The sequence below is a fragment of the Ctenopharyngodon idella genome, chromosome 16 (genome assembly GCF_019924925.1).
Source record: "Ctenopharyngodon idella isolate HZGC_01 chromosome 16, HZGC01, whole genome shotgun sequence".
Lineage (NCBI taxonomy): Eukaryota > Metazoa > Chordata > Actinopteri > Cypriniformes > Xenocyprididae > Ctenopharyngodon > Ctenopharyngodon idella.
In genome coordinates, this window is record NC_067235.1 from 28,874,947 (window position 1) to 28,902,447 (window position 27,501).

At 35.4% G+C, this 27,501-nt stretch overlaps 1 long non-coding RNA gene across 1 annotated transcript; it reads right to left on the bottom strand.

Moving 5' to 3' along the window:
• Positions 1 to 447: 447 nt before the first annotated feature.
• LOC127497633 (uncharacterized) lies at positions 448 to 26,627 on the bottom strand. The gene is made up of 7 exons (XR_007925597.1): positions 26,206 to 26,627; positions 19,857 to 19,899; positions 15,830 to 15,914; positions 11,060 to 11,102; positions 10,816 to 10,957; positions 6,848 to 7,000; positions 448 to 3,423 (listed from the first exon to the last, which is right to left on the bottom strand). It is a non-coding gene; the product is annotated as an uncharacterized LOC127497633 (long non-coding RNA).
• Between the last annotated feature and the right edge of the window lie 874 nt (positions 26,628 to 27,501).

The following is a 27,501-nucleotide window of genomic DNA, read 5'->3' on the forward strand; positions in this document are numbered from 1 at the left end:
TAGCTTTCTAAATTGCACATTTAAAATCACACTTGAAACAACACCGAGTAATAAATAATAAATAATAAATCATTTATATAGGGGCTCGGCTGACAAAAAAGGTTGGAACCCATTTTACCGAACGCCTTCTGTTGGTTCTCGTGCTTTTCTGCGCGTTCACGTCGTGACATTGTAAATATGTACTACAGTCGAAGATTTTGATACACTTGACAGAATTTATGTTTTTCATAAACTTAAAAAATGAGACTTGTGCTTAAATGCTTTCAATTAGCTTTGTTGAAGTGTCTTTTATGAGTGTCGTTACAAATGTTTTTTCTAATTGGATGAGTTGGACTTCATTGAAGGAAAGCCAGCACAATAGAAAGAATCCCAGGAAAGCATAGCCTACTGTAAAGATACTGAAATATAAATCTAACCTTATTTGATGACTCTTTTTGATGACTTTGACGTCTAAAAAAAACAATCCTGTAAAAAGAATTAACCTTTGATTAGTAGTGTAATTCTTTTAAATCTGACCATAACTTGACATTGTCTCAGATTCATATGCAGTTTCTGTGCACCATAAAACACCCTCTCACATGCTATCTGAATAAAAATGTAGTGTGTGTGGAATCTTCTAATTTAATTTTGATGGGACATTTTTTGTGCATTTCAGAGGAATATTTTGTGAATTAATTAAAAAAAAAAAAAATGTATTGATTCGATGCAGTTGAAGTTTATTTTTAAAGCACAATACAAATCTCTCTAACGTATACAAAAAAGAACGTACAGAATGATTGTATGTCCTATTCAAAAAGAGTTTAAAGTGTCAGAAACAGTTTTAGAAATAAAATGAAAAAGCAATAAAATAGAGAGGGGTGCATATAAATGGTAGGTCAAATGAATTTCCATGATTTCCTTTGTGATTACAGATGAGATTTTTTTAGAAGTAATTTAATAGAAATTGCATGTCCAGGCAATGAAATATTTTACAGATTACCATAACTAGAAAAAGAAAGAAAAAAAAAAAAAAATTTCAATGACTTTTCCAAGTCTAGAAATCAAAATTTTGGAAATCCATAAGGCAAAAATGCAAATGAGAAAAGTGCATACATTTTACCTCAAAACTGATCTTCAACTAACTGAAGACTTTCAATGTGCTACTTTCATCATGCATTTGGTGAAAAATACATTCATATATATTCCAAAATCCTGCAACGTCTACGTCACAGAAAATCTCTTTACTCAAATTTAAAGTATCATTTCTTAAACAGTTTCAGGGCCCGGAAATCGCCTTCTTCAATTAGCCAGTTGAACTGCCAAGTAAGACAAGCAAGTCGCCTGTGAAATTATCTTGTAACCCAATTCCAGGACTTTGGAACGGAGTCTGAAACTACGGCATAATTTCAAGGGGTTAACTAGTCAACAGAGCTGCACCTTGAGGAAACCTTTATCTGCCTCTGTGCAGTTTGCTTCTGCTTTCACCAGCCATTACACTCTGGCAAGAAGTGTGCTCTTCCCAGCATCCTCTGCTCCAGCGCTGGCGGGCTGCGAGCTCGAACCATGAAGGAGAATAACGTTAGCGATTCAGAGCTGAGTTCTAAAATTGTGGTGAAAAATCTATATCAAATTTTTATCATTTAATTATTTGTAATGTTTTAAAGCTCATGTTCATTACAACTTGATTTCTGTTGTACTCTAATTGCAAATTTAAAGCAGTAATTTTTGTGACACATTCAAACATTGCTCTGTTGTTTGATATGTCAACTTCTCACTCAACCAATGGCCTGAGTTTGGGGTGGGACTAAAAATTAGGATGAACCAATGGCAGCCAATCATTATTTTTTGCAATTCCACTTGGTGCCATCAGTGGTACACTGAGGCTCATGCCAACATAAAATTTAAAGGGGTCCTTGATTATGATTTCACCTTTTTAACTTTAGTTAGTGTGTAATGTTGCTGTTTGAGCATAAATAACATCTGCAAAGTTACGACACTCAAAGTTCAATGCAAAGGGAGATATTTTCTTTTACAGAAAACACTTTTTAAGGACTACAACAAACAGCTGGTAGGGACTACAATGAGCTTCTTCCCGGGTTCTTCCCAGCAACTACATAAATTTATCCACTAACCATTCAGAAATGTTGCATTCTAAAAGTTGTAACTTCTTCCTGAGTCTCTCCATCAGTGTCCGACTCCGGTTTGAACAATGTAAGGCTGAACACCGTTACTGACAATCCTCATTTTGGCTGCGTGAGATTCTCCAGCTTTGTTGTTGTTGAGCAACCGAAGCGCGAGCTGTTAAAGCTCCGCCCTCTTTTGGAAAGTAAGCAGCAGCTCATTTGCATTTATAGGGACACACACAAAAACAACATATTTTTGCTCACACCCGAATAGGAGCAAATTTGACAAGCTTTAATAAATGATCTGTGGGGTATTTTGAGCTCAAACTTCACAGACACATTCTAGGGACACAAGAGACTTATATCTTGTGAAAAGGGGCATTATAGGTCCCCTTTAAACTGAGCATGTTTATCAATGACACTTATGAATATTGTTCATAAGTGATTATATTAATGAATTATATTAATATTAATAATTTTATTGATAATTTTCACATGTGCATATTATTCCAAATGGTTCATATTTTAACAAAATTTAATACCATGTAACCTCTCATTGAATACAGATTTAAACAAACAAAAAAAAAGGGAAAAAAAAAGGGTAGCACGTGATGTTTCATGCTCTGAAAATTAGTGTCAGTGAGTCATTTAGCACACATTACATTCCTCCCTTCATTTTATATTACATGATTTTTAGGTGAAGAGAATTTCATGCTGGTTTTGATAGATAGATAGATAGATAGATAGATAGACAGACAGACAGACAGACAGACAGACAGACAGACATTCTCATCTAATCTTTTCTAAGCTCTGTAGATAATATTCTTTCAGGAACGTAACTAGATGCCCAGTTTGTGAGAAAAGGAGGGAGTTAAACTTTTAGCCAATTTAAAGCGTACAGTCTGGACCTACAGGCATTCTGACATTTCTGTAAAAAGCTATTAATTTCCATGTTAAAAAGCACAATATATTCTCAATTCATTCACAGCTGTTCCCTTGAACTCTGGACCCCCTGTAATAAGAGTAATATGCTGCATATATGTTCATTTCTATTGTGTGCTTGTGTGGTTTTCACTAACATTTCATTTGAAGGCCACAGCTGTTACAGTCTGTTGTTTCATGTAATTCTGAATGAGGCTGAATATGACTTCTCTGGCCCTCCTGTGAGCTCCTGTGGCAGGTCAGGGGCAGCGCGTGTGGTTTGTATTAACGAGCACCTCCAAATTAATTAAGTGACCCCGGGCAAGTGCAGGGCCACCCTGTCCTTTCTGTCTTTTCATATCGTTCAAGGTTGGATTACGTCTGAAAACAGGTTTCATTTCTACAAAAAGAAATGTACACACATATGCAAAGAATTAAACGCCGTTTTAACCAATCAGTAATTGAATCTAAGTGTTTTGCTGTAGGAGATATAACTGCAGGAGGACGCAGTGTGGAAATGCGACGCTGTATCAGTCACAGTGATCAGAAAACACTGCTCTTTCTTAATTTAGCCTCGTATTTTGTTTCAGGGGCAGATTAAATTAATGCAGGCACACCAGGTCAGATAATAAAACACTGTATAATAACATACTGTATAATAATGATTGCTAAGGTGCTGTTCATCCTAAATTCAAACCACAAAGGGACATCCACTACTGCATGCATGTAATGAAATACAGTTACATTTGGTAACAATGCATTTCTCAGACTATTAAACTTTCCAGGCTGATTAATGAGATGATATTTAGTTATTTTGAGATTATCATTCTACTTGATTGGCTGATTTACAGAAGTTGCCACTCAATCTAAAGTCAGTTTAAAAAAAAAAAAAAAAAAAAAACTACTAACCCTGTTGATGAATAATGAACATTTTCTGTTTTTTTCTGAATTTACTAACTTTTTTTTTTTACTGAATTTTGAGCAAATATAAGCTAATTTAAATTTAGAAAAAAAATCATATTCCCATAATGTTTCTTAAAATGTTGGGTAAAATATTATATGTAATTTAATTGAACTCATAGACAGTATTCTATCACAATATCACAATGAAAAAAAAGTTTAATAAAAAAATATATATTTTTGCCATGACGTCTACATCTAACATGGAAAAACATACATTTTATTTTACTATATATATATATATATATATATATGTAAATTCTTAAATATATACATGTATGTGTGTATTTATATATATACACAATAAATATACAGAGTAAACATTATGTAAACACACACACACTTTATCTAATTAAAAATGTTTCAAACAATTTTTTTCTTGTGAATATTGTTCGAATTGATAATCAATTAATAGGTTTTTCCTGTATTTTCAAGATCTTTTTCCATCCTGATTTTCTTAAAAAAAAAAAAAAAAAAGAGGAAGAAGAAGAAAAAGAGAAGCTAGTTCCTTAATGACATAATTCTCCAGGAAGTGACATCATTTGTAGTAGGGGGAGGGGGATAACAGCACAAACATTGGTTAGTATTAACAACGAATTTAAAGAATTCTGTGATGATTCATGGTACTAATTAACAGAAATGCTCAGCACTGATCATTAAAAACCCATATCGGTTGATCAGACTTCACTTATTTATTTAAAACGAGCAGCAGAAATTCCTAAAGTTCTGCATTTGACATTTCTCATGCCAAAACACTCCAAAAATAGGCAGATGTTTTGGCTTCTTTGAGCGTAAATTCAGAGAGCCCAGCTAAATTTTGAACTCCAGATTAATTTCACACCACAGCTCGATCCCTCGGGACCTTTGCATGCGTTGGATCTTATTCTCGCCGCCACGGCCGCCTTGTGTCGGTCGCGCAATTTGACTGACAGGTACAAATCTGTGTGAGGTGGAGGGCGCCTCCATCACGGGCTGCAGCAGATGGTTGAAATAATTAACATGATGCTGTTCTCATCGCAGGGGAAATCAGTGGCATGGAGATCATGCCGCTGCTACTTTAACACACATACAGTGAGGAGTTTAATGGTAACGTTAAATGAAAGGATTTAAAAGACATATGGGATTGTGCTGTGATGATAAGAAATGCACAGTCATTGACTTGCAGCAAAACATGTATTTCAGTGGTGAAGATCAAGCCAATATTTGACCACTTTAAAAAAAAAAAATGCTTCGCCTGGTAGCCAACTATAAAATCTGGTAACATCTAAATTAAGTAAAAAAATAATACTTTATCAACCTGACTACACAGGTTACACTAATGAAAGTCATTTATAATGGATCAGGGCAAAAAGAAACAGCTCTTTAAAGGTAAAAACAGCACATTTTCACTTTTTACACTGCAAAATCACTGTAAACGAGGTGTGTGTGCACAGCTAAATATATCTGTGTCTGCCTCCAGCACATTTAAATATGATTTACTGCCGTCTGAACTTCAGCATCAGCATCGACGGTGGCTCTTGAAGACGCAAGGCTGATTTTCTGCTCTATGATGCCACACCAACTGGCATTATGGGACTGGCTGCTATCCAGAGGAGGTGACGAGTGTGTGTGTGTGGGCGCTGTTAGACAGCTGGAGGAGTGGACGAGCATCAAGGCCATGCATTCATGTCCATCTGCTTGAAAAGAGATGGAAGGTCTAGTGTTGATAATGATGAAATTAATAAAGACCAAAAGATACGGAGAATAATATTGCTAGGAAATGACTCACAGTGTAAAACGTGTGTAGTCAGGTAACCTAAAAAAAAAAGTGCTCTGTGTGTTAACATCAAAATTGACTAGTTTTATTTACATTTATTCATTTAGCAGATGCTTTTTAAAGCTTACAAAATAGCCAACACTATGTGTCTTTTTTTTTTTGGCAATAATCTAAAGAACCTTTTTCCACTGTACATTCTTTAAAAAAAAAAAGATTTTTTTTTTTTTGGCATCTGTGGTTCCAGGGAAAACCTTCAACATCCATGGACACTCTTCATTGCACAAAAGGTTCTTAATGTTCTTCACACTAAGAAAAAATTGTTATTTTTTTTTTATATTTATTTTTGGCGTTTTTTGCCTTTATTATGATAGGACAGTAGGCAGACAGGAAGCAAAGTGGGAGAGAGAGAGAGAGAGAGAGGGGGACGGGATTGGAAAAAGGTCCATGAGCCAGGACCTGAACTCAGGTCGCCCGAAGCGAAACGCCGTTATATGTCGTAGCACTGCCCACAAGGCTATCGGCACAGAAAAAACAGATTCTTTTAAGAACTGTTCATTGAAAGTGTTTAGTTGGGGAACCAAAAAATGGTTCTTCTATGGCATCGCTGCGAAAAACCTTCATGTTTAAGACTGTAAAGAACCTTTTGTGCAATAGAAAGGTTCCATGGATGTTAAAGGTTCTTCATGATCAATAGAGAACCTTTATTTTTTAAGAGTGTATATAAATTCCCTTTTTATTATGCAGGATAATTTCTCTTTGATTCTTATAAAAAGTATTTTGCCTAAACTAAAAACTGAAAGCTGCCAATTATAATATTTTGATCCTCAACATGTGTGTCCTGAGTCGCTGCTGTCGATAGTGTGAGATTATTTGATCATTAGCGCTTGTGTGTGTGGCGTTCTATAGAGATGCAGTGTGTATCTCAGTATAGCTACAGCATTATCAGTGTGCCATGTTCCCGCTGGTCATGGCACCGTGCCCCCCTCCAGCATCCGCAGCGTGCCAACAGATGTCTGTGAGCGTGCCCGCTTCTCCACCCCGCCTGCCAACCCCGCATTCGGCGCCAGCCCTCTGCCCAGCAACACACTTCCACACTTCTGCTACACACCTTCTTCTCTCTGGCTTTTTTTCTTCCCTTCTTCTCTGTGTTGTTCCTCCGTTTCTTTGTTTTCTCTGCACTCGTCCTTTCCTCTCTTTCACCGCTGATTCTCATCCCTCCATTTTGAAGCTCTTCTTCGGTTTGTGTTTTGTTCTCTAGGAGCTGAGAACAAGTAAAATGCACAGAGATGGAAATTATTTGATATTCTGTGAAGAGGACTTTAGAATAATTGTTAGAATAATTATAAGAAACAAGTTACATTTTTTGCCTTTGTGAGGAAAGACCAATTCTGGGGGAATGGAAGCTATTTTTGTTTGTTTGTTTGTTTGTGTCCTATAAATCAAAGATGTAAACCGTATTCTAAAATTATTATTTTTATTTCAATTATTTGATGTTAGATTTTTCTTCACCTCTTTTTTTACCAAAATATTGGTATAATTTATATTATTAGTAGAAACACAGATATTCATAGTACATTCGCAGATATTCAGATGTAAACTGTGTTCTAAGATGATCATTTTTATTTCTATTATTTGATGTTAGATTTTTCTTCACCTCTTTTTTCCACCAAATATTGGAATGATTTGTATTATCAGTAAAAACAGATGTTCATAACCCCACTGTCAGATTTCCATTGAAAAAAAAAAAATCACTTTGTAAAATTGGTACTTGTAATAATTTACTGATTCTTCAAGAATTTTTTACTGATTTTATTTATTTATTTTTAGTCTTTTAAATATTTTCTGGATCTGTGAATATCTGTTACATATATTTAACAGATTAATTGGGAATTAATTAAGATTATCTATTTCTGGTTACTATACTTTTTAATAATAATAATTATAGTTAATAATAATCATAAACTTTTGAATTCTATATTAATAATAGAAACAATTAGTTAATATTTACCATAATTTCAAGAATAACTAGAAATTCACATCAAACATATTCACATATTTACTGTCATAACCGTAAAATAAATTCAATAAATAAAATAGAAAATAAGCAATTTTAACATTATGCCTTTAATATTATACAGAAAGAAAATGCTGATCAACTATTATATGTAGATCATCTTTATTAATATTTTTGTTTCTTCTAAGCAGTAAAAATGCAAAATGGTTTCCTTTCAATCTAATAACCTCTTCGCGCACACACGCGCACACACACACACACACACACACACACTATAAGAAGTAAAAAGATGTCATTGTTTCCATAATGAGCTATTTATACCTGATCTGACCCATAAAAATTGACTTTTGTTGCTGTCAGGATGATTCAGTCATATTAAATAACATTTCTGGCTATTTTAGATGTTACCACATGAAGCAGATTATATTAGGTTACCTGACAAAACATTTTTTACAGTGCAGGCTGAAAGAAATGACAGCAAGAGCTGTGAAATATTGCAACACTTAAATATTGTACAGCTTGTGAAACAACATGCAGAGCCACCAGACACATTTAGAGAGAACCAGATTTTCTACAGTTACATAACTGTCCGTTTTTGAGGACAACAACAATTGTTCTGCACATTTAAGACATATTTAATCATAATCTTATCAAGTACAAGACTGATGATCAACATTGCATGACTAAATTTGCCAGAAAGAGTCGAGGAAATTGCCTTTGTTTAAAGAAGTCAATCCTAAATGCAAACCTCAAAGATTATTTTGCATCCTGACCATCAGAGAGATTCATTATCTTTTAGAGCATTTTTACATACTGTAATCCAGGCCAAATCATTGCTATTGTACATCTATATATATATATATATTACAACCAAGAGCAAATGATCAACCTCTTTATTTTTATCCAAATCCTATTATTATGTCCAGCATTGAGCAAAATATCCTCCCTAAGGGATTTATTTGCAGTCTTCCCTTCCGTTTAGGTTTGCGAGGATAATATTCAGAGGATATCAGTCACAAACGGCATATGAACGGGCTGTACGCTCTGACAGAATAATTGCATTGAAATACAGCTGCACACAATTTCTGCAATACCTTCATTAAAGGCTGCCAAGGGAGGAAAATACACAGAATATCGAGTTGATTCATCTATAATTATTAGATTACAAACGGCCGGGCACAGTCCACAACAGTTGCGGTTAATTACATGCTTGCAGGGAGCACTTGCGCCCATGACAGATGTAACAATAACAGCATAATATCACATTTCTAAGCAGAGCTGCCAGTTAATCAGAGGCCCTTATTCTAATGCGCCTAATATAATTGTCCGATCCAAGGCATTTCATTTAAAACATCTGGACTCGAATGTTTGCATTTGGATCTTTGCGTTTATTTATCTCTCGGTTGTTTTGTGGCTTGATGGTTTTGGTCGCAGAAGCAGCAGTGCAACACAACAAGAAAGAGAAGCAGGGGGAAAAAAAACGCATCTGTATATTTTCACAGAGAGGTTGGGTGTAGACAGCTCAGAGAAGTAAATCTACATCTGCCAGCCTCCATGCAAATAGCGCCGCCATCCTTAATGGTGAAACCTTCGATGAAAAACAGATAAAAATATTAAATATTCAGGCGTCCCTTTCACCCAGTATCAAAAGGCTCCAGATGTGCCAGGCCGGAGTTGTTATCGGGCGGCCAAACGACAGGCATTGAAAGACATTCCTCTGAATTTCAGACCATATAAAAGTGTTTTATACGATGCAAATGAATGGTAATTTTTTGACTATGGAGGAGAAGCAGGGGGGAAAAAAAGATGCCAATAAACCCTATCATTTGGGACTAAAAGTCCACAAACGGGAGACACTTTGGATTCGCTTTGCCTGTCTTCCCGCGTTAGATGCCCGAGATTGCCGCGAAATTAATCCATTTAACAATCTGTGGCTTAAAATTTAAGGATTTCCAGTTTTTTTGGAATATCAATAAGTTCCAATTGAAGAGAGAATTCTTTTGCAATTCAGGCATGTGCGGGCGATAACGGAGGAGTTGGCATGGAAGGCAGGCAGAGATGGATTAATTATGCAGGGAACATGGAAATTCTGCTTATCAACGCTTAGCAAAGGAGCCCAGCTCACATAATCAGAAAAACCAGGATGAAAAAATATAACAATGTGGTGGCACCTTCCAGCTCATCGTCTTACAAGTTAGATTCTTCCTGTAATTAAAAACTAACATACAATTATATTCATATCTCATAGGCAGACTATGAGTGGTTATGTGTTAAATATCAGCACGGGGTATAAGGGTTGAGGTGGGGGTAAAATAAAAAAAAGTATATATAAATAAAAAAAAAACGTCTTACACAGGGATGGAGGTCTCTCGGGACGGACGGAACTACTTAGCCAGGAAAACTTAAATTATCATTTAAAAGCCAGGAAAGACAAAGCTAGCGGAGCTCAGAGACACCCGCTTATTTACGGCAGGCAAGCAGGGAGGGAATATATGCTCTGCTGCGTTCAGTTCTCACTTATCACTGGAAACTTTGAAGGGAACGTCAATGGATAGGGCTGCGCAAATCCCAACAGAGCATGTGTGATTCTGGCACGCGGACCTTTGGCGGTGTTTTCGCTACAGCGATATGGCGAATAATACAGAATGATGGGTCATTTCCACTTTTGCATTTAGAAAACTGGGATTTTGCAGTAACGTTTGCAAAGCTCTTTGTTCCTGATACTGTTTGGTGTTGCAAGGAACTGGAATAAGGTGGTGAAGCTTAATCCAAAACAGACCCTGATTTCTGCTGTGTTTCTTTCGTTCTGTTGAAGATACCTCTGTTTCTAGTTTTGTTGTCTGAAATGACTATTACAACTACAAATGCACGGATCATGGAAGTTTCAACACTTCACTGACTGTTCTTTTACCAGTAAACACCAGCAGCTTTTAAAAGGGACTCCTTTCTTGCAAATACATTTCAATAGTCTTATTTGTCACTCTTCCAAACTTTTACATTTTAGCAAATCAACTAAATTAAATGGTTGAACAAAACATTTCCCACAATGCTCAGTGACTTACTTTGACCCTGTGGTTCTTAAAGCCTTGAACTCCACGCTCACATATTCAAACCTGGCATTTTCATGATACATGCGAGAACTGATGAAGTTTGTTTGTGGTTTCTCCTCGTCTTTCTTCTCTGAAAACGGTGTTGAGTGCAACACTATGAAAGAATGAACAAAGGAGTCATACTGTAAAGCTAAACGAAAATGCATTTAAAGGAATAGTTCACAAGAAAATGACAATTTTGTCAGTTTTTACTCACCTTTCCAAGATGTGATTTTTCTGTGGCACACAAAAGAGAATTTCTGAGGAAAAAGAAATCATATTCAACTATGGAAGCTTGTTTCCGTCACTGAATAAAAAACAAAAAAGGTATTTTTTTATCTCACAATTCTGAATTTTTTTCCCGTAATTGCGAGTTTACATCTCTCAATTCTTTTTTTTCCTCAGAATTGTGATATAAATTCGCAATTGTGTGTTTTAAACTCATAATTGTGTGATATAAAGTCGCAATTGTGAGTTATAAAGTCAGAATTGCTAAATATAAACTCACAATTCTGACTTTATATCATGCAATTGTGAGTTATAATGTCAGAATTGTGAGATATAAACTCACAATTCTAAGAAAAAAGTCAGTCTTTTTCCCCTTGGAATTGGACTTTATAATTTGCAATTGCGACTTTAAATCACGCAATTCTTAGAAAAAAAGTCGGAATTGCGAGATGTAAACTCGCAATTGTGAAAAAAGTTAGATAAAAATTGTGAGATGAAAAGTCGCAATTATCTTTTTTTATTACATGGCGAAAACAAGCTTTCATAATTCAACACCAGTCACATGACACTCTATAACCATTAACTCTATAAATATTAACTCTATAACCTAAATTTTTTCATTTAATTTTTTTTTTAATAATATTTAATTAAACATGCATGTATGTTTTATTTTTCTTGTCTATTTGTAGGCTTATTAATCTTTCTACAATAAAAAGCAACACATGACTTATTTTAACAAATGTTAATCCAAATGACATTTTAGAGCTTCAACAAAGGGAGATTTTCAGTGAAAAAGCTATTACATTTTAGGTTTGTTCCTCACGTAAAACTATAGTATGACCTCTAGAATATAGCACACTGTCATGCAAACTAAGCCGTTTCACTATTTTTTGGACCATTTTCAACCATTTTCATCTTCCTTCATCTACCTGCTGTTCGCTCTCAGAGCTGTATAGCTACACACACTTAAGTCACCAGCAGCAAATCTCAGTTTTTTGACTGCATTGAATTCTCTTGCCTGCTAAGATGAGCCTAAATGATCTTCCACCTTCCTGAAACACCTCACGTCTGGCCCTTTTGACACAGACCAACAGATGAAAGAAACCAGGGTTAGGCGAGACCAAATCTCCTCAGTTCATTTGCAAGATTCTTGCAGCTTTGAGGGATGTACCGCACCTGTTGCCGATGCCTCGATTCGTTTTTTTGATCGGGACGCTCTCTGACAAAGAGGAGAAGTGGAAGCAGAATAGAAAAGAGAGAGTGGATGAGATCCTTATCGAAAACTCTCCACTGGACAATGAATTTTTCTCCACCATTCAAATGTATCGCAAATGCTTGAGCGGTTCATTTCAGCCGATCCCGTGGGGCGACAATGGACCGGAGAAATGAGTGATGCTATCTCCCTCCTGATGTCATTTCCCTGATCCGCCTCATCCTCTGGCCCTGTGTACCTCCATTAATTAGAAAGCAGAGGGATTTCCACTCATCAGCTCATGGCTTTCTGCTTGTCTACTATCTGAAGACCTCTTTCCACTTCCTCAGGAAAGTCAGAAGGGAAAAACAAGAGATTGTTTCAACCCTACGGCATTTAGGCTTCACGATGAACATGGCATTTAACAATTTAAAAGTGATGAAACGGATAGTTCATCCAAAAATGAAAATTCTGTCTTACTTACACTCATGTCATTCCAAACCCGTAAGACTTACATTCGTCCTCAGAACACAAATGAAGATCTTTTTAATGAAATTTGAGATATTTCTGTCCCTCAATTGACAGCTACGCAACTGACACTTTGGCGCTTCAAAAAGTTCATAGAGAGACTGTAAAACTAATCCATATGAATTGAGCGGTCGAGTCCAAATTTTCTGAAGAGACACAATCACTTTATGTGATGAACAGATTGAATTTAGGCTTTTATTCACATATAAACATTGATCAACTCACATCAGTTTTGGTAAACGGAAGCTCAAGCATACTTGCTTGACGTATGCGAGAACCAATGAGGTTCATTCTCGTGTTACGCAGCACGTTTCAGCTTCCGCAAGAATCAATGAGGTTCATTCTCGTGTTCCGCAGCACGTTTGAGCTTCCGCAAGAGCCAATGAGGTTCATTCTCGTGTGTTACGCAGCACGTTTGAGCTTCCGCAAGAACCAATGAGGTTCATTCTCGTGTTACGCAGCACGTTTGAGCTTCCGCAAGAGCCAATGAGGTTCATTCTCGTGTGTTACGCCGCACGTTTGAGCTTCCGCAACAGGTTTATCGCACGTGAAGCAGATAAACCTTCTGTTGAGCTTCTGTTTATGTTCGCTGATCAATATTTACATGTGAATAAAAGCCTAAATTAAATCTGTTCATCATATAAAGCGATCGAGTCTCTTCAGAAAATTTGGACTAAACCACTCAATTCATATGGATTAGTTTAACGATCTCTTTATGAACTTTTTGAAGAGTCAAAGCGCAGAAAGCTCTCAGATTTCATCAAAAAGATCTTCATTTGTGTTCTGAAGACGAACGAAAGTCTTACGGGTTTGAAACAACATGAGGGTGAGTAAATGATGACAGAATTTTCCTTTTTAGATTGATTTGGTTGGTTGGTTGGTTGGTTGGTTGGTTGATTGATTGATTGATTGATTGATTGATTGCAGAGAGATAAAGTGACCAGGACCTACAGAGCTCCTAGCACAAATGTTTTGTGTTCCCTCAAGAAACTTTTGCATTCACTCGCAAAGAACACAAAAGTTTTGCAAAGGAACACAAAATTTCTCGGGGAACACAAAACCTTTGCGAGCGAACACAAAAGCATTTAAATATATTTTTTCCTCCCATCTCATATTTTTTCCATCACCATGTCTTCTTTAGGGGCTATATAAGAAATATCAATTATAAAAATAAAAATTATTATTTTGGCCAAATAGAGCATCGCATGTATGCTTCATAGAGAGGGCAATCACATACAATTGTTACAAACTGTGTGAAAAAAAAAATCCATCCAAGATAGTGTCAGCAAGAAAAAAGAAATAAAAAGTAAATAATAATAATTTGTTACATTTATATGCTTTTCTCGGGACTCAAAGCTCTTGAGTATTGTGCATTAGCTTAGCAATATGCTAATGCAAAACTCTATTGAAAGTAACAGCCTGGCAACCAGCAACAACACTAGCATCATGGCCAGTATTTTTGCACCCCATACATTTTCTTTAAAAACAAACAAACAAACAAACAAACAAAAAGTAGCTGTTTAATGCAATTTAAATTTGAAATCCAAATAAAGAGAAGAGAAAATACTCTTCCTTCTGCAATGCTACCGGAGGGTGGCGGAGGCAAAAGTGTTATCAATTTTTCATTCTAAGCGGCAGAGCTAAAACGACCAAATTTTCCTGTTGTCTCTGTGTCTGTGAGGATGCTCAGGGGCAAAGACCTGCAATTAGCAGATATGTGGGTGGGCATCTTCGACTGCATCGAAGCACGTTAACACAATGAATGTAGATGAGTTTAGAGCGAGTCTGAGTCTTAGACGTGTCAGTCTCCTGTCTGGAATATGAAGACGTTAACGCTGATTAGTCTCTCTAATTAAAGCATGCTCCCTTGACACCACAGATACATGAACTCAAGGCTTGCATGCAGTCGTGTGGGTGTATGTTTGTATAAAAGATGTTGAACTGCAGCACTATATTAAGATGATATGGAGTTTGTTTCGACACTCTATCCACAGTTTGACCGGAAAAGTAACAGTCAAGTATCTTTGACTAAGGATTTTCACCTAAAATCCCTTATATTAATAATTTTTTTTTTTAAAAAGAGAGAGAACAATAAGATAAGAGAACAGAACTTTAAAATGAATGTAGATGTGTGTAGTGTAGATCAGTTTGGCTGGTCTTAGAAGAATTTGACGAGAAATGTTTTAGTTTATATTGTACAAGCTTAAGCAAAAGTTTCTTCAAAAGTGTCTGGAGAATAAAAAACAATTTGGTTTGCATTGGTTCATCCAGTTCACCACACTGGTCAGAATGACTTGTTCACAAATCACTGATTCGATTCACAACATTCACTGACTCCATGAACTGTTCACAGTTAAAGTTTATCAATAACTTAAATTTCAGTTTGTTTTATACGCAAAGCTATTTCAAAAGACAAATAGACTACTTTTGTGATACTTTTATGGTGCTTGTTTTGAAGCTTGAAATTCCAACATTCACTGACCATTCGCTGTAATTTCTCTGCCTAAGAAAGAAAGTGATACAGGTTTGAAATGACATGAGGGTGAGTAAATAATGGCAGAATTTTCATTTTTGGGTGAACTATCCCTTTAACCCCAGATGGATGTTTTAATAAGAACTGAATCTGATCGTGAGGCCTCCTCGTCTCTCTCTCCCCCTCCCGCACAGGGACATGACTGAGCAAAAAAGGAGACGCTTCATCTGTGAGATTAGCTCTGGCAGGCCGGCCGCTGGACATGGACTCCTGGACTGACTTAGTTCTGGGTATTGAGATCCACTCGCAGATGACAGATGAAATCTGTCTCCTCCGGCTGGACGTGGAGCTGCAGGTGATACATGATCACAGATAAAAGGACATGAGGTGGACGGTGGGGGATGGAGACAACGGGGCCCCTGATCTCTGCCATGCTGATGTCACTGCCGCAGGTGGCTCCCTAAACCCGCCCCCCAACCTCCAAATAACCAATCACACTCTTACAGCCCATTCAGTCCTCCTCACTGAGCATGCATTGTGTGAGTGTGTGTGTGAGAGAGACTCACAGAAGTTTTATCTCATCCCCATCTGTGTGGTCTCGGGCACGATGATCTTGGACCGCGGCCATGTCAACCTTCATGCCATCCAGAACTAGAGAAAAAGAGAGAAAGGGAGGAGGTGCAGGGGTGTCATTTGTAAACAGGGTATAATTCTAATCCTATTTTATAGTAGGGTGCAGCAGGACTAAAAGACTCTCTTAAAGAAAATGTGCTTTTTATTCTGGTCCCAAAGAGTGTATGTATGTGTGTGTGTGTGTGTATGTATGTGTGTGTGTGTGTGTGTGTTTGTAGCATATATGTATGTATGTATTGTGCATCACAATTTGTGTGGAAAAAAGGTTATAAAAGAAGATCGTTTTGATTCGAAATAAATAAAAATAAAGGTGAGGAGTTCTTTTACACATGACTTGGTGAATAGGTGAAAACATATTTCACCCCAAAATCAAAAGAAAGAAATAATAATTTTATATATATATATATTGAAAATTAATCATATTTTAAGGAACAATGAAGCACATTTTTCTGCCAAATTCCCATTATTGTGAATAATTAAACAATCAATTATGATATATTATTTAAATTAAAAAAAAAAAAAAAAAGTATAGTATATTGTTTTACCCAATGCTGATTTAATTTTTTAAAAATCACTGTATTAGAGTAATAAATAAAATAAAATAAAATAAAATAAAATAAAAATACCATTCAAAAGTTTGGGGTTAGTAGATTTATTTATTTATTTTTTAAGAAATTAAATCAGCATGTTAGAATGATTTCTGAAGGATCATGTGACACTGAAGACTGGAGTAATGATGCTGAAAATTCAGCTTTGACATCACAGGAATACATTACATTTTAAAATTACAATAGAAAACAGTTATTAAATTACAAAAATATTCCCTTGTGTAAAACAAGGAAATATTAACAAATCTTACTAACCCTAAACTTTTGAACGGTAGTCTACAGTGTATATATATATATATATATATACATACATACATACATACACACACACACACACACACACACACACACACTATTACACACACAAACATAGAATTTTATGTATATACACGTACAATTTCTTTCCCCATTACATTGCTTTATGTTGTATTTTTAAATACTCTCAGTTTTGTTCTATTAAGTAATTTCTGCATTTCCCCAGTGTTTCTCTCTATAAAATGATCAGCCCTGGAGGCCTGTAGTAGTGTAATATAGAGAGCTCCGACTCACTGCTCTCCATTTATCTTATCACGGCTGGACACCTGTGGAAAAGGTGAACACTGAACAATTATGTGTTTCTGCCGTAGAACTAAAACACTGCAAATGCTCTCGGAGAAACCTCTGGAGAAACCAATGGACTACAGTTCACTCAAGTGATAGCGGAAGTGAAAGTGGTCAGTGAAAAAGAGGATCAAGGTCTGAGAATGAGATACAGTAGTTCTAGAGAATATGAAAACACAGATTTATGACAGTACAGACAAGACAAGTATCCTCAGCTGTAAAGTGTGCCACACTTCATGATGACACTGAAAACTCTGGCCACGCGAGAGTTTAAATTCAGCTACATTAAAGTTGATTCCTTAGAAAGAAATTCATCTGCAACACAGTATTTAGATATTCCTGAGATATTAACTATGTGACTATTCACATGTTCTTTATTCCAATGCTGGTCTCTAGTTTTGTTTAACTAATTTCCATAATGAAATGTTTAATCAGCTTCAGAATCCTAGGCAATGATGCAAAGATTTCTTTAGTTCTATGACAAAAAGGAAACATGTTTCAGCTATGAAGAAAGAAGGAAAGAGAGTGACAGATATCTAAGGCTTAACCCTGACTCCAAAGCCATCAGTCTACCAGCACCAAATGCTTTAATTACATTTACCTCAACAACGTGCTTAATTGCCACTGCACTTTTATTTATTTATTTGTTTGTTTTTTCCCCCCCTTGCCTTTAGAATACAGAACTGCAACTTTAATTAGTAAAAAATGAAATGAACTGCCTTAGAGGTGTTCAATATGTAGCTTGGTAGCAAAATGAAAACAGCCTTCAGTAAACTTGTTTTTTTTTTGTTTTTTTTTCATTTAAAGATATTGGCATCAGTTTATAAAAGACCCAGCTGTATGGAGAGCATTAAAGCCCTTGCACAACAAAGTAAAACAAACAGGCAAAACTGATCTGAACTAATCTGGCTTTTTAGTGGAATAAAGTGGGAAAAAAATAAATGTGGCTGAAAATAATATTTTATTAATAAAAATAAAAATTATAATAATAAATTAGCAGGGCTATGAAATAATAATAATAACAATTAATAGCCCTACTAATTTATTATTATTACTATATAATTAGTAGGGCTATGAAACAACAACAACAACAACAACAATAATATACTAATATGTTATTATTAATGTTGTTATTATTATATAATAAATATAAAAAAATAATAATAATAATAATAATAATATTTCATAGCGCTACTAATTTCTTCTTATATTATTATTATTAATTAGTAGGGCTATGAATTAATAATAATATTAATAATATTTCATAGTCTTACTAATTTATTATTATTATAAATTAGTAGGGCTATAAAATAATAATAATAATAATAATTTATAGCCCTACTAATTTATTATTATTTTGTTATTATTATATAATTAGTAGGGCTATTAAATAATAATAATAATAATAATAATAATAATAATAATAATACATAGCCCTACTAATTTCTTATTATTATTATTATCAATAATTCATAGCCCTACTAATTTCTTCTTCTTATTATATTATTATTATTATTATTATTATTATTATTATTATTATAAATTAGTAGGGCTATGAAATAATAATAATAATAATAATAATAATAATAATAATAATATTATTATTTCACAGCCCTACTAATTTCTTATTATTAATATTGTTATTACATAATTAGGAAGGCTATGAAATAATAACAACAACAACAACAACAACAATAATAATAATAATAACAATAATAATATTTCATAGCCCTACTAATTATTAATAATAGTAACAATAATAACAATAATAATAATAATAATAATGGTAAATTAGTAGGGCTATAACATAATATTAATAATAATATTAATAATATTTCATAGCCCTACTAATTTATTATTATTCATATTATTATTATTATTATTATATAAATTAGTAGGGCTATTAAATAATAATAGTAATAATAATAATAATAATAATATTAAGGTGTTGCTGATGCAGCAGGAAATAAAACTACTTTAGTCATCAGCAGATGAAGAAAAAGAAAAACTTCAACCCACTCAGCAAAGAAAAAAACTTTCTGAATATCCGCAATAATATCTGCATTTGGCCTTTAGTGAGAATGTTTTTATTTCTTTGGCAAAGTGGTACAAGTGTGAAATGAGAACTTATTTTGAACGACGTGATAAATGTGTACTTAAAAGTCTGTTTTATTGAGTATTTTTCTTTCTCTTGCGTTCTGTTTGTTTTGGTAGGAGTGAGGAACACCTGTGTGGTGTCACGCTAATGGCCTTTTTAACGCTCTGCTCAATCCCATTTAAGCACCAATCCTTTCACGACTTCCTTCATTTCTGATGTAATTTCCTCCCTGTAATTACTCTTTTCGTTCCCCTGTTTATCAGACAATGTACCTGCAATGGAAATATAAGACCTTGACTAGCCTTTCGCTGGACAAAAACAAAATTTAATTTGATGTGTTTGGCTGTCGAACATCATTGTTGAAGGGATGCAATTAAGACAATATTATCTGTTTTTATTTTAGTGTTGGAACTGGGACATGTGGAACCTTTATGATAAGCAGTGAAATAAAACTGCCCACTATCTGCAACGGTGACTTCAGTGGCTTCCAGCGCAATTAACGGCGCATTGGCGGTGTGGAGATTGCTGGACTGCCCCGTTAACGCAGGATGCAGATGTGATTGTCGGCAAGCCAGGTAAGGAAGCAGCCGTTTCCTAAACACCATGATCCCCGTGTAAAACCACAAACCCTGGGGCATTAGATACTCCACTTACATGTTCCTCAGTCTCGATCACTCAACAGCATTTCATCCACTGCCTAAAAAAAAAAAAAAAAAAAAAAAAAAGACATGATATTGTCATGGTATATATCCAAAAAAATTAGTTTTCCCATGATACTTTGATATACAATTTAAAATATGCATGAATATCTATTGTATTCATGCATTATTTGTACATAATAATACATGAATGAATATATAACATTTATACTATTTTGTGCCTTTCATTTTTCCTTCTTTTTAATTGTTCTTGATGGAAAATTTTGTAGAAGATTTGCCAGATTTGTTAGCTGGGAAAATGCCACAGTAATGCTGTCAGATCTTCTTTCAACATCAGCTGATAAAGGGAGCAGAGGGGCGTTTTATTGACAAGTAGAGGATTATTTAGAAGAAAACATCCATGCAAAAAGCAGGCTGTGTTTGTCAGGACTGCATCCCAACAGCTGAATTCATTCTCATTAGAACGATTCCGGCAGCTTCCACAAATCCCAGGTGGCCTCTTTTATTTGTCAGACTCCTGTGCAGTTGCGGTGTTGAGATGCAAATTTGTCTCCCATTAAAATCTGTACGCATGAGTAAAGGAGGTCTCCTACAAACTTCACACAGCTTCATGAACCAAGCCCATCCATTGCTCGTGGTTAACAAGAAACTGCATGATTTCGCTGATGCATTTTTAGAGGAAAAGGAAAGTGACTGTGACTGACAAATTGCCTGTAAAGATGTCCGCATAATTGTAAGGTTTACAGCATTATGAAACTTGCAGTGTATGACAGTATCGCTTTCCCAGATAACTTTGCAGAGGCGCATTAATCACAATCTAAAAATCATTTAAAATGATTCGGTTTCATTTACTCTCTTTTTCATTCTTTCAGCTCTTAAGGCCCATTCACACCAAGAACGATAACTAGAATGATAACTGTATTAAGGCCCGTTCACACCAAGAACGATACTATAACAATAGCTATATTAGCGTTCACACCAGCGGACGATGTGCATGCAGCAGTTTTGTTGTCTGCCACTTTAAATGCTCAAGCTCTTTAAAGCAGGATGAATTCTGATTGGCTGTCAATGTTTTTATTCATCAGCTGGATATCGCTGGAAAGTGATTCCAACCATATCGTTTCTCTGTGCTGTTATACTTATAAATGGGGTGTGGATTCAGCTATTCTTTTATATTTAGAACGATTTTTAGAACTATATCTTTATCGTTACAGTTATAGTTATCATCCTTGGCGTGAACGGGCCTTTAGTGTCCACACCAGCAGACAACGTCGTTCTGTCTATTCTCATTCACACCAAGAATGATGACTATAAAGATAACTATAACGATAACTATATTACCGTCCACACCAGCAGGCGATATTGTTTTGTTTATTCTAAGCGTGCGCTGCAGTTCTGTCGTCTGCCTCTTTAAATGTTTGAGTTTTTTAAAGCTGGATGGATTCTGATTGGCTGTCAATGTTCAATCGTTCATCAGCTGGAAAAAAAAAAAAAGTTCTGTATGGAAGCTTGTTTCTACCACAGAATAAACTTATTATCTCACAATTCTGACATTTCTTCAGAATTGCAATATATGTACTCATAATTGCAAGAAATAAAGTCAGAATTGTTAGTTATAAATTCAGAATTGCAAGATATAAACTTACAATTAAGGCTTTTTTCACAATTGCAAGTTTATATTTCGCAATTCTGACTTTTTCCCTGAGAATTGTGAGATATAAAGCACAATGGATTCTGATTGGCTGTCAATGTTTTTATTGTTCATCAGCTGGGAAAAAAAGTTCTGTCTGGAAGCTTGTTTCCGCCACAGAATAAAACAATTTAAAAGATAATTGCAACTTATCTGACAATTCTGACGTATTTTTTCAGAATTGCGAGATATAAACTCACAATTGCAAAAAATAAAGTCAGAATTGTTAGTTATAAAGTCAGAATTACGAGATAAACTCACAATTCCAACTATTTTTCTCACAATTGCGAGTTTATATCTCGCAATTTTTTCCTCAGAATTGTGAGATATAAAGCACAATGGATTATGATTGGTTGTTAATGTTTTTATTGTTTATCAGCTGGAAAAAATAGTTTTGAAAGTGATTCCAGGGATATCGTTTCTCTGTGCTGTTATCATTACAGTTGTACAGTAATGTGGACTCTGCTATTCATTTATATTTACAACAATTTTTAGAACTATATCATTAACATAACAGTTATCGTCCTTGGTGTGAACGGGCCTTTATTCAGACCCTATTCCATGTGATGTGACCGAACACTGTACAAAACATTATGAAATATTTCCCTGCATTACTATTGCTAAGCCAGATTCCTGAGGTAACTACTTTTATGAGGTGGTCTTTTTAGTGAATCAAATGTACAGCGTGATCAGCAAAGTCTGATTCCCAAGCTAATGACTCATATGAACCCTTTCTTTTTAGTGAATCAAAACATACACCATGATCAGTGGTGTATGTTTTAATTCAACTCTGAACTGACTTCAGCTGAACAATTTTTTTCTTTTTAGAGCTGCTTTACAGTCGAATTGAGCTGTTTGCATCATTAAATCATTATTTTCCTGTTGATCACTGTAAAGCTGCTTTGAAACCATCTGTATAGAGTACCTCAGGGATGACGTGTTTTTGTAGGCAAAACCCGGAAGTGAGTTAGCATTTTAGGACTTCCGGTTCCATCGCCCTCAAGTCAATGGGTTTTTTTGAATGGGTTTTTGCTAAATCGCCTGAAATAAGGTCTGCGGTTAACAAAGCCTCTAAATATTTTCACGTTTTGATCTATGACATAAAACACACCAGTTATAACCCGCTTGTGATTTTTTAAACCTTTATTGTGTCTTAAAAACGGCGGTTGCTAACAAATTGCTAAAAGGGACTACTTCCTTTGGTGGGGGCTTTAGACGTCATCATGACAAACAGGACATTTGGACAGCATTTCTCATGAAAAAGTGGATAAGTATTCATACACAGCACAGATTATAATCAGCGAGCATGTTTTTAAATAAAGTTTGAGGAAGCTTGGTGGTGGTGACGTTGATCCGCGACCATGGTGTGCTGTAGTCCATTTATAGCCTACTGTTAGCTTTTTATATCTGACGACTTTATTTAGGCTTCAAAATGTATAAATGTTGTGTTAACTTGTAAAGATTATCTTGATAGACAAAACGTGTAAGTGTCATAACCCTTTGTTAAACACAGAGCTTATTTTTTGCGATTTTCCGAAAGTCTATGGAAAAAATGCATAGGCTTTCGATCGAGGGAACCCGTGCGCCGCTAACTTCCGGGTTGGCCTACAAAAACACGTCATCCCTGAGGTACTCTATTGTATAAAGCGCTATAAAATATAAAAATAAAGGTGACTTGACTTAAATCAGTGAAGTCAGATTCCCAAACTAAAGACTCATATAAACCCTTTCTTTTTAGTGAATCAAAACATACAACGCAATCAGTGAAGTCAGATTCCCAAGCTAATGACTCATATGAACCCTTTATTTTTAGTGTATCAAAACATACAACGCAATCAGTGAAGCTCAATTCCCAAACTACTGACTCATACGAACCCTTTTTCTAGAGAATCAAAACACTCTGCATGATTGTTGAAGTTTAATTATGAGGTGGTTCTTTTTAGTGAATCAAAAACATACAGTACGACCCGTGAAATCCTACTCCCAAGCAAATTGTTCTTATGATGCAGTTATTTTGGTGAATCAAAAACATACATCTCGTTCTGCAGTCTGATTGCTAACCTGATCTTAAGAGTCGCTTGTTTTTATAGTGAATCAAAATATATAGCGCCATTAGTGAAATTTGATTATCGAACTAAAGATTCTTTTGAGCTGGTTCTTTTCAGTGATTCAAACCATACAGCTCGACCAATACATGAGCGAAAGACTCTTAGGAGTCGTTCTTTTAGTGAATTAGAAACATTACATTTCTAACAATTCCCATCCCTAGTGGTTTCTGTATACTATATTGAGCCCAGATACTTTAAAAAAATACCAATAATTAATAATTTGAGGTATTTTAACATTTTGCCCATTAAGATTAAGATGTGATTCAGCCAAATAACATTTTAGTTTTACATCAGATCGCATTAAAAACAATCCCTCTGCCATCTTTGGGTTGTTGTACTATTTTAAGCAAGTCCAGCTTTTCTCCGACACAAGCTATATGTTAGACTGTCAAGCGTTGGGTGTCCCAGCAAAGGGAAATTAATGGAGTTCAGGCAGCAGAATTAGTTCTTGTGTTTGGTAAGCGTCTGTGGGTGCCAAAGCGCAGGTGGACAGCTGTGGGGGACGGCTGGCCAATCCACAGCCGTCTGCATCTCTCACGCTTTACTGCGCAGGACTCTCTCTCCTACCGTACACAGAACATACGCTGTACCTGCAGCTTTAACATTCATACACAGCGCTCTGATTGATTGTGTTGACAGATTAAAATGTGAATCTGTAACTCCAGATGTTTGGAAGCACTGATAATTGTGTTTCACTATTTCAGTGTAATCCTAATGCATTTGAATATGGGAGGGGGCATGACCAAAATATTACATCATGATATGAGTTATTTTATCACGGGAGAGGTATGTTAGGGGTGTAACTATACACAAAACTCATGGTTCGGTACGTACCTCGGTTTTTGAAGTCACGGTTCGGTTCGGTACAGCAGGGGGAGAAAACTAAACAAAATTGTTTTTTAGTATTATTAAATAGTAGTTTACTGAATAAATTGTGTCTGTCTTTAAATTAATTCAATTATAATTAAAAGTTTCTTAAGGATAAAAAAAATATATCTCTGCTAATGCTGTAAACTATATAGGGAGCCCTTACTTGTGCATTACTATATTAAATGTTCAGAGCCCAAACTATTAGCCTAAATTCAGTTGATATATTATATATATATATATATTTAGATATAATAATCAACACTCAAATAACAAATTTGTATGCAAACTTACATAAGGCAGTTTTTGCATTAACTTCTAAAACTAATTATGAAATTATGTTTTTACTCCAATTTGTTGTTGAAATATAATCATTTACACAGTGGCTGTCATTTTCATGCAAACATACATTAAATAATCAAGACATCACTAACAAGTTAAGTAAAATATAATGAATATATAGCCTAATATAGTGCATGTATTTAGTGAGTCTCCATTTCTCAGGCGAACTAACAAGCTGTGGTAAATGCTACATGACAGTGTTTACAAGCTGTTTTATTGACGTCTTTCCGTCGCTGAAACACTGATTAAGCGATTACACGAGATATTATATGTTTCAGTAAATTGTACTGTATCTTTCAACATACCTTCAGATGTTCATGTTTATTCTGGTATTAAAGAGGAAGAGATGATTGCCGCTTAAAAGGAAGCCCCTGTGCAGTGATCTGTCACGCCACATTAAAGAGCGTCAAATGGCATTTTTTGTTTGAATTTCATGATAAAATGGACAGAATTTGAAAGATGACACTTTGTTTCTAGTCGAAAGTAACAAAACACAGAGCTTATTGCGATTATTGGTGGTTAATGGTGGTTAGGCTACAACACTGTATTCGTCGTGTAGATCCAATGGGCCAGGGCTGGGCGGGGCAGCAAGGGGCGGGGCGAGTTCGGTACGCCTTGAGAGTATTGTGGTTTTTCGCTTCGGTTTGATTATCGTTGCACCCCTATATATACAGCCTGTATATAAAATAAACCATGTGGTAATGTATATTTATGATTAAAGAGGACCTATTATGCTTTTGTTGTTGTTGTTGATGTTTGAGCATGAAAAAGGTCTGCAAAGTTACAAAGCACAAAGTCACTCCAAACAAAGTTATTCTCTATATCAGCGCACACTGTTTCTGAACCCCCCACCTCCATTGTAGTCTTGAGTTTTCTTCTGGGATCGAATGTCACAATATTCCTCATTTAAATAATTCCCACCAAAGGTATACGCCAAAAAAAAAAGTGAAAAATAAAGGGTTTTTTTACATTTAAGCATGAAAACTTGTTCTAGTAGACCCCAAAAACAAAACCAAGACTTTGTAAAAAGGCATAATATGGCCTCTTTAATCTACTGAATTAAATATTTTACAAATTAAAGGTACTTTGATTGTTTTCTCTTTTAGAGGTGAACCAAAAGCTACAAAACACTTGACTTAAGTAATACAGTAAAACTGTATTATGAAATGGATAGCTGTGAATGGATGAGCGACATTCAAAGATGTTGTAAACAAATAAAATCAAGTTCCACCTTACATTTCTTTGTTGAACATTCTGTTTCACTTAGAAAAACGTCACATTACGGAAGTAAAATGGACTGCAGTTGATTTAATATCTAAAAAAAGTGCACACTTCACCTTCCAAGATCCTTGTACATGTTTTTCTCTCATTCTTGATCTGATTCTTTGTCCATTCTTCCTGTTCTGGACTAGATTGGGACAAACGGGCAGATCAGACTGTAGAGCGACAGGCCTTGTGTCTTCACCAAACCACAATTAACAGGAATGGTTATTATCCTTGTCCTGCGAGTTCCCTGCAATGCAAATCCCAGATAGAAAGGGTCGGAAAATTATGTGAAAACTTGGGAGGAGAAAGTGGCTCACGTCTGTTTGCCGAATTAATCGCTTTCTAAATGGCTCCGGGCCAGGCAAAAGTTAACATTTGCAGTTTCAAAGGTTTTCAGCGCTTGCAATGAGCCATGAAATTACTGCATGCTGGTGAAAATGGCAGCTGATGAAAAGCCCACGGAGCAGGTCCCACAGGCGGACAGGCGGCACGGCGCGGGAGGGGAACGCAATCGCCCTCTCCTGCCCGACAGCCACGTGGAGGAAGAGGAGGCAGCGAAGGGTGCTGCTTCTGAGGAAGTGCTCTCTGCAAATGAGGCCACCTGCTCTTCCTCACCCAACCGCATGGAAATACCTATCAGTATCAGATAGGGATGATGTCCGTATATGACTTCTCTAAAATTTGTGATTAATAAATGATAAAGAACCCTAATAAGCACCTTCCCCTGCTAGAAACACATTTTTCAGTTAAAAAAATAATTTTAGATTTTATATTACATTTTAATGTCTATATTCATGTTTATTTATAGGCATTTATTTGACTAATTTTCAAGAAAAATGTAAAATAATTATTTAACAAGAGGTTGTTGTTTTTTAAGGTGTCTTCATGCAGCTTTCATAGTGACCAGAGGCTGGCACAAAAAAAAAGGGTAAAAGAACCATAAAAGTAGCCCATATGAATTGTGTTCTTGTTTCAAGTCATCTGAAGCCATATGATAGCTTTGTGTAAAATTAAAATCGTTATGTACTCATCATTTTTACCTCTACTGTAGCTCACAAATCAAATATAGTCCCTATCGCACAGATTAGAAGTCAAAAACATCAAATGTCACTGGTTCTCCAATGTCTTTTAACCAAATGACATGAAGTCAAACAAGATTTGATTTGAGAGGTGAAGATTATCAGTGAATAATGGCTTAAATTTTGGTCTGTTCCTCACACAAAACTATCATATGGATTCAGAAGACTTGGAATACTGTGCTGAAGTCATACGGATTATTTTTGTTAAACTACTTCTTTTGTCCTTATATATACATATATATATACACACACACACACACACACACATACACACACACACATACACAC